We start from the raw sequence: 16263 nt of genomic DNA, 5'->3' as shown, positions 1-16263 counted from the left end.
CTGTCTTCGACGAAGAAACACGTTGATTGGACGCGTAGGATACGCGCAGTAACCTAACCACCTGACTGACTCGTTGAGTCGTCCCAATGATGGATCGCCGTTAATATCGTAATTATGTGGGAAAACAATGGCAATTGTGTCTCAAAACAGTTGCGATGACAATTGCACGTTTATTTGTTAAAATAAATGTCTCGGAAATTTCAATTTCATTGTCAGTTATGCATATATGTATTATGTATTTGAAAGATGCATTTCGATCTCTTTGTGTTATGTACTTTATAAAATTAGATAAAACATAAAACACTTTAAAAATTAAAATACAGAGAAATTATTAAGTTTTAATATCTCTTTTGTAAGCATCAATTTTTTTATTTATTTTATTTTGTTTTACATAATGCACAGAACAATGTAATCGATTTTATTTTGATAAACATTACGAGATTGATGAAAAATTAATCAAAATAATAAAATACTTGATGTAATAAAATGATCGTCATTCTTTGTTTATGTTGCGAGCGTGATATCATTAATACAACGCTTGCTTTAAACACGTCTATTTCATAAAATATAAGGGCATACAAAAGTGCTTGCATAGCACCGGCAAGTTACGTCGCGATCTGTACACAATGGTAGTTATTCAAATTTCGATCTCCTCGTCCCATTTTATTCGGTAGGCCTTTGCATTGCCATGTGAGAGAGGTCGCGAAGGTAGATCGTGAATCGAGATTTCGAGGGAATTCGACGTCGGACCCGACCACGTGGCGAAGCGTAGTCTGAGGTCTACGTCGAATTTAAAATTCTAATCTTATGATTTGTGGCGGTCTTTCGATACTTCTGATGGCGACTATACCGGGGATGACTCTATTTAGCTGGACTTTGCTCGACACCGCCTCCGAAAGCATTTGCGCGCTCCCTTTTTTTATTTATTTATTTTTTTCTTGTTAATGATAAAGGGGTGATGCTACACGATTAAAGTCTACTTTCAATATTATATACTAATAAAAGTATAATAATACTTGCGCAGAATCTATTATTATATAATCAACAGAATCTTATTATAACTTTTAATCATAAGACTTTCAGTCGGTTTTCAATTTTTCATGTTATATGCAAACGTGGAATTTAATTTATTTTTATGAGAACCGAAACTTGGATTTTAAACGGACGTGTTAGGAGATATACAATGCAATTTTAAGTCAACATCAAACACAAGCTTATATCTTAATCAATAATTTTAGTATAAATTAAAAGGTTAGAAGTTCTACATTTTCGTGACATCATGTATCTATGATAAAACATACATTAAAATAACAACTATTATAGATGCGACAAATAAACCTGCAAGATATATACTTGACATTTACAACACCTTACAAAGTACAATTAAAAATTTAATGTGGCGTAAAAGTTCAAAACAATTATTTAAAAAATTATAAAAAACAATACGACAAAAATGCGTGGTTTTGTTGTTTTGTCTTAAGAATAAATGATGTAATGCATATTCGCAATGTTCACGTATAATAGAAATTAATAAAAAATAATTAAAATCCGATAACAAGATTTTAATTATTAAAAAATTAGCGTTAGTTTTATCATCTTCTCACATACTGTAAAATCTGTCGCTTTACGTACAAAAATTTATTACAAAAAAAAATTTTAGTATTCTATAATAGACGATACTATACTATACTTTAAATTATGCTATCATTTAAAGTCAAAGTAATAAAATAAATAAATTTAAGTCCACTTTACATTTGTCAAGCTAACAAATTATGCTTCACATAATCGATAATGTTATGCGTCATGCAATCTTGATAATTTCTCATGAAATAATCACCGACTCTTTCTTCATTCTCGAATTTATTATATATACAATTTTTTTGTAACACCGATTGCTATGTCGTCATTAATTATTTTTACTGTGCGAAAGGCAAACATGACAAGCAAGAGCCTATTTTTATGGAAAAGTAGCAACGACGGGATCGTATGATCTGATATTTTGATCATGTTTACCAGAGGTTTAACTAGCCGGATTATCTTCCGAAGCTACTTTAAATCCTTGGGTGGGAATGTAGCTGATGGTCCCCTGCACGAGGGGGAATGTGCAAGCATATGTCAGAAGAATAACGACGAGCCATAGAAAAATAACGTGTGTCGCATCATATCAAGGATATACATATGGGGGGACGATCGCTCTCTACGGACCTCCAATTGACTACTATTGTTACACTGTATACTGTCTGCGGTACTTTTGACACGAACTGTGAGTCGAGTGATGGGTATCACGTGTCACGTGTACTGTTATTCACAAAAAAAATTAATAAAAAAGTGTTTCATATTCTATAACAATGCACATTATAGTAATTTAGGTTTTCGAAAATCTTTCTTATCTTTAGATGTTGTAATCTTGTAATAATCGCACATTTTGACATTTTTATAATTATCAATATCCCTACAGCAAAAAAATTCGAAAATATATACCGAAGAAAATATCTGTGTAATTATTTATATAATATTTCTACGTAAAAATCTACTGAAATAAATTATGTATACATGTAAAAGAATCTGCGATTTTTATTATGCATTAAAAGTTATTTATAATAAAGGCAGTTTTGCAAACATTTTTGTTATATTCATTACGAGAGAGCACGTGACGCCAATTTCGGCTGCTAATTAGTTGCAGTTATGCAAGCATCGCACAACAGTATTAAATTTAATATTGGAGATCTATATCCATTTTTAATGATCGATACAGATGTTATGTACCAATTACTTTTAAAATAAACTTGAGATTAATAAATCTTGTTATCGGCAAAGCGGATAAAAAACACAATGAATACAATAATTGCAATGTTACGTGCATCTTCTTTTCCCCTCAACTTTCTATCTTTTTCTTTCTGTTAACGAAAATATTTATAAAAATTAATATTAACTTTATTTTAAAGTAAAAAAATGACTAAAATCATGTTAAACTTATGCATAAGACTATTACTATCACAATATTATATACTGTTTTATTATATATTAGTTCTTTGCATAATTATCGTTCATACTATTTTGCATTCGTATCATTCAATATAGTTTTTCATTCTTCAAGTGCAACAAGAAAAGACATGTAGAAAAACTTAAAGACATGATAAATATTTCCGCTTGATATTAAAAAAAAAAAAAAAAAAAGAAGAAAGATTAAAATATGATTCATATTTTTTTTTCGTTCAATTGAGCTATTGGTTTTTACTTGGAAAATCAGTGGAAGTGTTACGTATACAAAACTGATGACTACTTAACACGTTGTTAATTATCACGGGCAATGTACTATGTCATGTTACCAACGAGATTGGCGTTACGGCAGTTCCTTCATTATCAATATTCTGTGAAACATATTGAAATACTTTTTACGCAATATTTACTCCTCTTCCTCTCTTGGCAAACATAATAATTTAACTGCAAAAAAGAATCGCACGGTAAAGGGTTAATAACGCAAGAAGTCTCGCACTACGCACAAAGCCCGTCGGAAAGTGCAAGGTAAGAGTGACTCGTTTGATACGCTCTCTTCGTTCGGAAGGGCTGCTGAGCCCGTCGTCATGAGAGAAGCGCGATGTCGGGGTGGGGGAGTGGGGGGGGGGGGGAGGGGGGGGGGACTCGAAGATAGAGGTGAGGCTAATGCGGTGGAATAAGAGAGAAAACAAAAGACCGAACCGAGACGAGATCGTGGAGCCGGCATACGCGCCCCGTACTAATTACGAGGAACATTGGCGCGGACCTTCGGAGAAAATTAAGTAGGCTTAATTAAACCGAGGCCAACAATATATATTTTAATTGAACGTCCACAAAATGTCTTCAATTTCTTCACTCTTAATCTCGCGCTTACCTTAACAAGCATGATGTGTAACCGCGTCGCGTCGTACTCTAAGTGGTTCACTCATTACTTCCCGTTTCGATTTAATCGGTAATGCAACCGCCAAATCTTGTCATCAAAATCCGCTTGATTTTTTATTTGAGACTTAAAAAAGGTTTAAGATAACACGTATTTTAAAAATATAAATCTGAATTATTGTATTATGAAATGATGATGCAAACATTCGTTCAATACATTCAGGATTGGTTCTGCATGTTTAAAAGCCTGCAATTTAATTAAAACGTTCATCTGCTTAAAATAAAGTGTAAAGAACTTTTAATTATTTATGGGTTTTCTACAAAATTATACGCACACACACATAAGCATAATTTGTTAGCCTCACAAATGTAAAGCGGATTCTAAGTCTACTTATTTTACTTCTTCCACTTAAAATAATAGTATAGTTAAATTACAGCATCCGTTTATTGCAGAATACTAAAATTTTTATAATAAATTCTTGTAAGTAAAGCGACAGATTTGACAGTATGTGGGAGAAAAATGAGACCGACGTCAACTTTTAACGATTTCAATATAACATGATAATAATACAATTTTCAATTTATTATTATTCAATACTCGTATGCAAGCACGACTTGAATTCGTTCTCAGCATGCTTGTCCCTAGCTAGATATTCTTAAGATGAATTTCGCATCAATTAAGCACGCCTCATTATCATGTAATATCCTCGTATACCGGTATTCTCTGTCCTATTCCTTCTAGTGTTCACGGATATTAATAATCGAACCGGCTGACACAAGCCTCTATGTATAGATATAACCGACGACACGCACATTACGCCCCTATCCCTCATACGCACAATACGCATACTACCGGGTGGCAATAAATTCATGATCTGCACCCACCATATGTAAATCAAGTAATGTTATTATGGCCAGATTACACGCGGTGATCTCTATCATACTATGTGCATTTCCCACCATAACGTAACGATAGGGTGATTTTTTGACGGGGGCGAGCTTATTAAAAAGCAGGGTGTCGATCGCCCTTCGGTCTCCACGAAGCTCGGAAAGGGTCGACGCTTTATTAGTTTATTTATCGTGTTGCGTTGCTGCATTCGCCCTGGCCGAAGATTACGTTGATTTTGATTGGCTTCGGACTAAAGCCCACGTAAATCCTACGCGTGCCTCATAAAGATTAATATATCGCGAACATCACAAGCGATTGACTTTCAAGATGACGAAGATGTATGATTAGAAGATTCCTCAATTCGTTGAGAATAAATTAAATCCCTGTTCCATTTCACAAAAAAAAAAAAAAAAAAAAAAAAAAATTGTATTTTGATAAATCATAGTTTATTTTAAAAATAAAATGTTCACTTTCTTGACACAAAAATAGATTAAGTCAGAATTATTTATGCTGTTTAATCTTATCAAGAACTGCAGAATTATAAAAAATGAAGCCAAAACTCAACAATTAGTGAGTTTCTGTAAAATGAGACGCGAGTTTCACATACACGGCTAACTGTTTACAAGATAAAAAGCAAAATGATCAAAAAAAGAATTCTCCAAAAAATTCCCTGAATCCCAATAAAATTCCATGAAATTTTCCTGATTTTTCCAAATACAAAAAAATCCCTGAATTTTGGTTTTCCATGTTTTTCTAGAAAGTAGATACCCTGACTATATAACTATTATACTATTAATATTTTTCTTACTATTAATATATTATATGTACTTCATTTAAAAAAAATTTATTTTTTAAATCAGTTTTTCGCACTAAAAATTGTTTGGACGTAAGAAGACAAAGCGAAAGTGGAAGATAAGACTCAAGGCAGGCCCTTATACAGGAAGGCCTAACAAGGTCCAATACTTTGCCCGTCTTGCAACCAGTGGCAATATATTAAAGTCTAAAGCACGGGGGGCCTTGGCATTGTTACCGCCTGTCTTCTTGTGTACCTGGCAAACTTTTGTCTCTATCTTCGATACATACGGAAGATCATGTGGTATATCGACTCTATTCTTTGATCGATCCTAAAGATCGCGAGCATACATCCATGCACGTTCTTTCTTTTTCAAGATAGAATGAAACAGAGCGGTAAAAGAAATAACAAAAAATTACTCTATTTACATTTCCTTATTTGAAAAAATTTACAAACAATTATAATTTACAATTAAATATTTTGTGATCAATAATAAATATAGTTTTACATTAAAATAACATAAACATATGATAATACAAAAAATATTTCAAAATAAAATATTCTTTTAATCATTGTTTGTCCAATCCAGAATCAATTGTAAAGATATTCTGAATTTTTCTATGTATACATTTATTACATAGAAAGCAAATAAACAAGGTAATTTTGGGAGAAATTTTTTTGGTTATTTTGTCTTATACAAGAACAGCAACGACGAAGTATCGCGATTAAAACGCGGTATGATGGTCGATTACTTGAACGGTCGCTTAATGAAGCCATGGCCGTGTGCAATCAGCCGAGGCTCTCGGCATCGAAGATCAAACGCGTGTATTTCCAACACTATACCAGGTAGATCTCGTATCTCGTCCCGATGCAAATTTGGTGAATTCTACAGATGCCTCGTACACTAAAGATCGCGAATTCAGTGCGGGCCAATGAAACAGTCGGAGTGGTTAATTGCGCAAAAGGTCCAAAAGAGAAAGAACCGATGATACTTGGAAGAGGAGGGTAGGGAGGAATGACAGAGTGAGGAAAGAAAACAAAGTCAAAAGAGAAGGAAATGATCTTTCGGTAGCAAGGAGATTATTCATAAAACAGAATCTGATATTTATAATTTTAACTGTAACAATAAAAAATATAGAGATTCATATTTACATTTTAGCGCAAAATGCGCTTGTCGAAATCACGACATATAATTATATTTGTAAGTTATTTTGTTATTATAAAATAATTACTTTCAAAATTTAAATTACTAGAGAAATATAAAATATAAAATATATGCAATTCTTAATATAAATTTAGTTTATAGTTATAGTCTTTTTTTCTTAAAAATGATAATTTTTATTTATAATAAATAAAACAACAAGAAAAACATTCTAAAATTCTTTGATAAAATTAATAATGATAATATAAGCATCAATTATTTATCACAAATCATGAAATTTGAAATTTTTGTCATAATTGAAACGCTTCAAAGAATTATGTCTTCGGACTGAATGAAGGCAGCAAGAAGAAGCATCGAGAATTACTAACGTTAACTGGCACGTTACTCATCCCAATACCGACGCGCTGCGCCCATAAAATTTGTTTGCATTCTACCGAAAAAAGAAGCTACCGTGCGGAGAGCGTCGAAGAAATCACGTCGACGAAAGAGAGAGAGAAAGATGTAAGAGGAGAGAGAAGTCAGTAGGGGAAGACAAACGGCGAAAAACAAAGATGAGACCGAAAATGCGCATCGGACCGCGGCAGGGAAAGAGCAAAGGCAAGGTGGATGCAGAAAAAAAAGGAATAGAAAAGAAGAAAGAAGAAAGAAAGAAGAAAGGAGGAGATGGAGGACGGTTTCACGAAGAGTCGGGTTGGCTAACGGATGATTTAATTAAGAGAGGCACAAATTACAGGCCCGCTGGATGCTAATGCCCATCCACGCTTGGCTCGGTAGAAGCTCCTTAATTAGACGCTCCTGATTCATTGAGAAATTAAGCTCTGACGGATGATGGCGCGGCTACCAGGCGTTCCCGCGTGGCTTTTTCAGCTTCCAGCTCACGAGTAATAGCCCATAGATATATAATTTCAACCCCTATTCTTAATATTATACGCGTCTAGTTGAATCTTCTATGAGCAAGCCAAAAAAATATGATACAATATATATATTATATAATTTTCCATCTCATTAAATTGCTTTGCGCCAAAATTGTGTGACTTTAAAAAAGAAGTTTAAAAAATATCAACGCAAAGAAAAAAAAAATAAATTCTCACAAATATCTTATCCGAGAGATACTGTTGGCTTTTATTCCTCCTACTTTTCTAATCTCTAAGTAAGTGGAATAAGTAAAAGAGTTTCAGAGGATATATCTTAATGTACGTTAATAAATGATAAAAATAATCCTTGTCGCAAACAAATCCCATGAATTCTATGACAGATGACTTCTTTACGAGATTGATCATATAACTCGAGAGGAGATATTTGATATCGTGTGTTGCTTTCGGATCAGCTATGATGAAATTGAAGAAGCGACAAGTTTACTTTGTGTGCAATATTCAATGAAGGTTGTTTTTCGTATTTATATAGAATAGAGAAAAGTATTTTTTTGTGCGTAATATGTACTTGAAATAATTTAGCTGGCTATAGCATTGTGAATATTATTATATTTTTTTTTGATGGTTGAAATAACATGTAAAGAGAAATATTTTTCATTTCAAATTTTTATAAATCTTTTAAACAATTTAAAAAAATAGATAATGACAGGTTGTAATTTTATCAAATTTATAATAAAAACTAATAAAAAATGTTTATAAAAGAGAAATACAAATAAAATAGTCATAATTCATAAAAATATTATATGTGTGCCATCAAAAATATTTAATTATTAATTAAATATATGTTATGATTTCTTACTATTCGAATAATTCTGGTAGAAAATGTGCTGAAATTACGTCTGCATGTTAATTAAGTATCGCGGATGTAATCTGCGTTTTTTACGCACACTTTTCTTATGCATATAAATATATCAAGCTCATAAGATCGCGGTATAAACTTTATTACATGTTTCCTAAAAGCTTGGATCCATTAACTTCGTTATATTTTATCGGCCAGAATCAGCTGATGTGTATAGTGTATCGTCACTCTACGCGTTAATACGGTGCATGTATTAATTACAATTAAAGTTTAAAGATTTATGCGGGTTGCGATATCGTGAACTTCATTTAAGAGGAAATATAAATGCACGAACGTGGCTCCATTTATGTTATGATGCTTCTGTACTAACGAAAGAACCGTGCACTTAATAAAACGAAGATATTATGCAGTGTGATTGCCCCGGATGGTTAAAACGGGCGCTACCGCGCAATCGATATAAATTATTTTTTAATTTTAAACGAACCAACAGTATCTTATATATTCTCGAGCGTATTTTCTCGATCGCGACGATATTACGGAAACACGCAAATTACGCGATTTATCTTTCGTTTTTTTTTCTATAAAGAAAATAAAGAAAAAAAAAAACGAAGAAAAAAATTTAGATTATAAAATCTAGAAAATATTTGTTGATATTGACAAATATTTCCACATCATTTATGCACCAATTATTTAGTCATCAAAATTAATCTACACATAAAACGTAAGATAAATGGTAACAAATGATTTCTCTAATAAAAATTTTATCGAGATAAAATTCACTTTAAATTTTTAAAAGAGGATAATATAGTTTTTATAATAAGAACAGATTTATAATAGCAAAAAAACGTAACATTCAAAATATCGAACACATTGGCGTTAAACGGCTTTAGTCATAAGCGCGTATAATCGTTTCTCATTAGACGCTACAACAGATATTCTAAGAAAGTCATGCCGAGCTGACTGTAGCAATCCGGTGGCGAGTGCGTTAATTAGTGGGATGCTCACGCGAGTGGGCAATTAAAACAACATCTTCATTATTAGGTGTATATATACCGAACTCGATGGCTTGACTCTTACGACGAGGGACGGTTGAGGCAAAAGCCGGTAGTCCATAAACGGAATAACTCGGTAAAGCCGTGCTACCGCCTCGTTACCGTCGCGTTATCGCGATCGCTGACCAGGATGGGATTACTTAACGCCATTTTCATTCTGCCAGAAGAACAAATATGTTTTCATAATTGGACGAACATTGGCCAAACCGGCTATACCGTGCCAGAAAAGAAATGACCGTCATTTCTGAGAAGAAACACGCTACGACGCTAATTGTTTGGTTAAACGTTCGCAGGTCCCTCCGGATTTATTTGTCGAAATATAGTAGGTAATTAAAGGGGCGCAAATGACTAAAAATATGCGTATGTATTTATTAAAGCAGATAGTGCATACGCAGATAGTGTTACGATACCTAACAGATACGATACATAATGATCCATGACAGATTGCGTTTCTAGATTAAAATAAATGCTTCTTAATCTGTGTCTTAATCTTTAAATGTATATAAATTTCAAACAAATTTTACCGACATTTCATTTAAAACAATTTCCTATTTTATTTTTATTTAACTGCATTCAATGAATTATTAATTATTTTTTTATACGATTTTACAGATCGAAATTTATTATAAACAGGAAACGTAATAGTATTATTTAGTACATATATATATATATATATATATATATATATATATATGTGTACAAGACTTAAAATATTTTAATACAATGAAACCTAAAGATTTATCTGTGAACTTAAGAGTTTGCAAAAGAACGCGAGATATACATATATCTTTCTTCTGCAATTACAATATTATTTTCCAACTCTCTTGATTTCTTTATAGTTTAATTCCTATTGCTGGTAAAAATATTAAGGATATGAATCTGACGCAAAAATTTCTGCATATCTACTTAATATTTTTCGCAGAAAAATTCTGGGCGTTTTACACCATATATCTCCCATAACGATCGTATCATCTAATAAAATCCCGTGAGAATAATAATGAAAACTGCGAGGTGGGCAACCGGGTAGACTTAGGTAGAGGTCTCGAAAGAGACGTAGAAAGGGATGAATATGCCGAATGCGCGAAAAAGGGACGTAGAAGTTAACGACGGCGCGCTCTGTGACGCGTATATTTTATTATTTAATTTCAGCCGGCAAGGCGTTATGAGACATGAAAAAAGTCTTGGGCGATATTGTAGGTGGATTTCCAGGCGGGAACGCGCACCCGCTCTCCTTCCCCCTGCCATGTCCTACCATCGGGCCCCGCTGAACCTCTCACCCCGCTTCACGCCCCCGCACCGTCGAGCGACCGCCGCGCGCGGTGACATTATTATTCGTTATGAACGGGTTTACGAGGCCGCAAATCATAACCATGTTCATATTTCGAACGGCCGCTCTCCTCGTTATTCAGTTTAATGGCGGTGGTATTTGAATTCCCGATCCCGCCCGCTGCCCCCTTTGTCGCAACCTGTGCCGACGTCGCCCCCGCGTCTTCTCCGACCCCTCAGCGTCTTTCGCCGCCTGCCACCGCGCCACGTAACAATGATTTCATATTGTGTTTCTGGTGAGAGGCTTCTAAATATTCTTCACTTTTTTCCACACGAATTATTTTCTTTAATTGATTAAAAAAAAAAAAAAAAAAAAATATATATATATATATATATATATATATATTTCTTGCCTATTAAACAAATATAGGTATATGTAGTGGAGAGAGAGAGAGAGAGAGAGAGAGAGAGAGAGAGAAAAGTTTTATCTTTTTTTCACAAAAATAAGAGTAAAATTATGAAAATGCCCACTGACAAAAAATTTTTATGAAATATAAAACATTTAAAACATTGCTTTTTTCTTTCTTATTAAATAAAAACCTAACAGTTGAACATATTCGTAAATTAATGAAGAAGCATTTACGTATACGTCGCATCCGTTTTCCGTGTTTCTAGGAATCAAATTACAATGTGCTTTTCGAAAAAGAGCCGTACGGTTTCTCTGGAAAAACAAGCAGGCGTAAAGGTGCCGACGATGGTCGTTAAGTAGTTTTTCTTTCAGCTAGGACCCTCTCGAGATGTTTAGGCAATGTCGCCGAGGATTTTTGCACCTGGTGTCAAGAAAGGATTGAAACGACACGATATTTCCTGTTGTCGCTCGGTTCGCATCGATCTAAAACAACCCGAGCTTAACCATTGTTATGATATTTAAGCCTTAGAGCGACATAAAACCACGGATTTATCGACTTAATTGTCTATGAATAGAAAATCAGAATCTATAAAAAGAAAATTTTCTCGGTAACAAAAATTCCAATTGTATACTAATAAAGCAATCTACTGTATTATTAACTAAGCACGGTGAAAGTAAATTAAACTTAATAAAAAAATAAAAAATAAATAAATATATTTATCGACCTAAAATGTTGTCTTTTCACATAATATAAATATCATGTATTTAAATAAATCTCGTTAAGATTATTCGACAAAATAGCGATATCGTTTTAAATGAAACGCCGTAGCTCTCTCTCCCGTTTTTGCACAATCATTAAGGAACCCCAAAGATTCAACGTCACAACAAACCGGCGAGCAATGTTCCGCAGTAAATTCGGAACGTGCGCGTGTCGCCATGCGAAAATTAAAGACCATAAATCACGCATGCGTTTCGCATCGGCGGCCCATGAATATTTATGAAAATCATTGCGTCGTTTACAGGCCTATTAATCCGGGGGTTAAAATATTCCGTCTTCGGTGGTGTTTTATCGGTCGCTGCTTCGCGCGACAGCTCCGCTCTCGGGCAGCACGGAGATGAGGGGCAGTCGAGGGAAAGAGAGGGGAAGGGGCAAGGGCGAAGGGGAAAAGGACGCCGTTATTAGCCCTATCGATCATCCGACGCGAGAACCGACACCCTTTTTGGACCCTTTACGTGCCGCGAGTAGTTTAGCCGATCGCATTAACACTAGTCCCATTTTCTTGTTTGTGATCGCTTTCGTGATTCATTGTCAATCATTCATCGTTAGGATATCAATAGTCATAATATAATGCTAATTGATACGTTAACTCCATTGTTTTTCCTATGCTAGCAAATTATTGTGGCAGAGAAACTAAATAATACTATTATCCTGTTTAGTTTCTTGTTTAGTTTATAATAAATTTCGACATGTAAAATCGTATATAAAAATAATTATTTAATAATTCATTCAATGCAATTAAATAAAAATAAAATAGGAAATTGTTTTAAATGAAATGTCGGTAAAATTTGTTTGAAATTTAAATATAAATTTCTTTTAGTCTACCTGTTGATATTAAGTCAGAAATCATGTTTAATTTCTTTATTATTGTAATAGAGCATACCGTATAAAAGACTACGAGATTTAGGTCATCGATCAACTGAAAAATCACAAATATTTTGGCCACGTAAGGAAAGCTGGGGCTACCCATTCCTTGATTTCGAGATCGATCGATCTCCTTCTCGCTCAAAACACGCAGAGCATTTGACAGTGTTGGACGATGGCCATAAACCGAGCCACTGTGATACTTTAATGGCTTCCGGGAAAATCTATCGAGAGCGATACAGGACGAATTTCGATATGCTACGGCACGTTTTAGCGTAATTCGTCGATTCCTGTGCAAACGCATATTCTGATATTCCGATCGGTTGGAGGCTTGACGCGGTCGAGATCGGACTATGGTCATCCTGCGGGATACATGCCGGTACGGGACTTATCCCAGGGACACACCATGGATTTCCCCTACGACTGAGCGCTTTTATCCCCCCGCAAGCTCGTGTGTATCGGAAAGGTAAGCGCGGTGCGCCATGTAAATTCGCGAATACGTACGTAGACGGGTGTACTTGCGTCAAACAATGGCTTTTGTTTCGCGCGAAATGTACGCTACGAGATAGAGGCTGTGGTTGCCGATATATTTAAAATCTTAGATTTTCCAAACGTGCAAAAAACCTGAGGGTTACTTTTTTATTTACGATTCGTGTATTCTTTAGAATCGCTAGATAAGATTTAAATTAATTCTTCTAAAAATCAATATTGTATTCACAAAAAAGACAATATTAAATGTATATATAAAATGCACACATATAAATATATATAATATTACAAATCATATAATATTATATAAATATGTATATAATATTGAATATAATATATAAATAATATTGAATACGTATATAAATATTTCAATATAAAGATCAATTTTTATCAATTTATAAAATTTATAAAATTAAAACATTTTATTCGTATTTGAAGGCAAAAAAAAAAAATTAAATTGAATGTAAAATTGAAATAAAAAAAATTGTCGCCTCGTTTTTTGTATAATTATATCAGTGATTTTTTGCGTGCATCATTATTACAAGACACAAAACACAATGACTTTCTTATTTATAAATAAATTACTATTATACACATTATATTGTTTTATTTTAATAATAGAAAATATTTATTGTGTGGGAGAATAATATATAATATTTTCAATATTATTAAAAATTGATATAAAAATATTTTTTAATTAATATTATTAAAATTTAAAACACTCCGATACATATGCATTATTAGTAATTCTTTCAATTAATTTTTATCAATGTTTAGAAGTATAAAGCTGTTTTATTATTATTATAAAGCTGAGAATAATATGAAACACAATAGAGCACAATAAATATTTTCTATTATTAAAATAAAACAATATAATAAAACATTGTAATTTTCTTTAATAATTAATTTTAATATTTAATAATTCTTTAATATTTAATTTTAATAATATTGAAAAACTCAATTCATCAAGAATTCAGCAAAAAATTTTTTATGAATAGACTTAATTTCTATACTTTGAAATACGTAATATAAATTTCAAAAAAATTAATGAAAAACACTTTTTACATTAAACATTACATGGTCTAAATGCTTTCACAAATTATCAATATTCAAAATAATTTAATTAACTTAATTTTTTTAATTTAAAATAAAAAATTACTTAACTCGATGAAATAACTGTTCAATTATGATATCGAGATACAATGATAACAATATCTGCATATATGCACATACAAAATATAATAATATATATAATAATGTATATACAGATTTTGATAAATCAATCTAACTCACCAGTGTCAATATATTGCCATTTTTATCCTTGCATTCTGCTTTTTATTCCTTTGCAACGGATACGATGTCCCTCCTGTATTCCTGTTGTTATACACACAAATATTATAAAATAATAATAATAATAGTAATGTATATATATATATATTTTTTTTTTAATGAAATAATCTAACTCACCAGTGTCGATGTATTGCCGTTTCTATCCTTGCATCCTGCTTTTTATTTCTTTGGCACACTTGTTTTCATTCTCCCAGTCACGTAAATATGCGAATTCGAATATTATCCTTTATTAAAATCGTCAAATTAATTAAGCTGGTAATTATAATTATCCGTTACTTTGCACTTATCCGACACTTCCGAGCGAATATGTAAAAACGCGAAATACGATGAACATATTCGATAATATATTTGACACTTCCGATACTCTCTCCCGGCACTCCCGAAATTTTCGACACACCCGATGCTTTCGCCATTTTCACATACTCGATATTGCCGATATTTTTACACTCCCGATACTCGTTAAACCGATGTAAAAAAAACAATAAACACGGAGCATATGTGTACTGTGATTAAGAAGAATACTATAAGCACGAGTCTATTGCTCGGCTACTCGTTAATACGTTGATGCAATCCGACGATCTTATTGCTGTTCGACACAAGTCCGTAATTACGACGCCATTATTTCAACGGGACGCGAACACGACGCGAACACGACACAAAGGCCGGTTACATATACCGAAAGACGAGGCAACTCGCGACTAGACGCACTTGTGATACGCACCAACGATCGCACGTCACTCGATTCGCCATTTCCGATATTCGTTCGCACCCGAAATTCACTATTGACGAGAAAAAGAAGCGAGAAATACGGAACGATCTCGATCACTGCCGAGCGATTATTACGCGGGAACGAGAAGACTGAAGATAGTCGCGAGATGTGATAGCGCTAAAGTAGTCGCGCAATTTCACGCGATTGCTTTCTTTCGCGCATCTAGTACTTTATCATACTCTACGGCCTAATTCTCATGTTCTGCACCCCTTCTACATTCTCGACACTTGTTACACTTTTGATGAAAGACGACGCGAGGCTAATAAATATGGCACATGTGTGTGTATATATATATATATATATATGTGTGTGTGTGTGTGTATACTGATTAACCCCTCTCCCCAAATATTTTAAAGCAGTTATAAACACATGGCTTTAATACGGTGTAGCTATCGTCCGACGATGTCATTGCTGCTCGACGACAAATCGACGTGATTATTTCCATAAATGTACACACGCGCGACGTGACACGACACGAAGACTAATGACCTCGAAAGGTGAGGCAATCAATGATTAGACGTACTTGTGACACGCACGACGCTCGTACGTTACTCGATTCAGCATTTCTGATACCCATTCGTACACGAGAATTGTTATTGACGAACTAAAGACACCGGCGACCTCAACGACACGACGCGCTGATTGAAGGTGATCGCGAACTCTGGCGTGGCGTATCAAACTAACGTTAGAAGTTGAGATAGCAGATTAAAGATTGACCAATCAGGAGGAAGAAATTTTAGTTCTTTGTTCTCTGATTGGTTAAATTTTTAATATTTATTTTTAATCTTTTCTGCATCTGATATGGGCTTAGGACCATGTAAATAAGACATGCTAA

General features: G+C 33.6%; 1 protein-coding gene across 1 annotated transcript in view; it reads right to left on the bottom strand.

Annotated features, from left to right (window-relative positions):
• The window catches only part of LOC140667315 (cysteine-rich hydrophobic domain-containing protein 2), a 169631-nt gene extending 153619 nt beyond the window's left edge, over positions 1 to 16012 (bottom strand). Inside the window, exons 1-2 of the mRNA XM_072895128.1 lie at positions 14777 to 16012; positions 14603 to 14683 (exon numbers count right to left, since the gene is read on the bottom strand). The gene's annotated coding sequence lies outside the window, so the exon portion shown is untranslated. The remainder of the gene's footprint in view (positions 1 to 14602; positions 14684 to 14776) is intronic.
• Positions 16013 to 16263: the final 251 nt, after the last annotated feature.

The sequence above is a fragment of the Anoplolepis gracilipes genome, chromosome 6, assembly GCF_047496725.1.
Source record: "Anoplolepis gracilipes chromosome 6, ASM4749672v1, whole genome shotgun sequence".
Classification (NCBI taxonomy): domain Eukaryota; kingdom Metazoa; phylum Arthropoda; class Insecta; order Hymenoptera; family Formicidae; genus Anoplolepis; species Anoplolepis gracilipes.
Note: the sequence above shows the minus strand (reverse complement) of the source record. Positions and strands in the feature narration are given on the sequence as shown.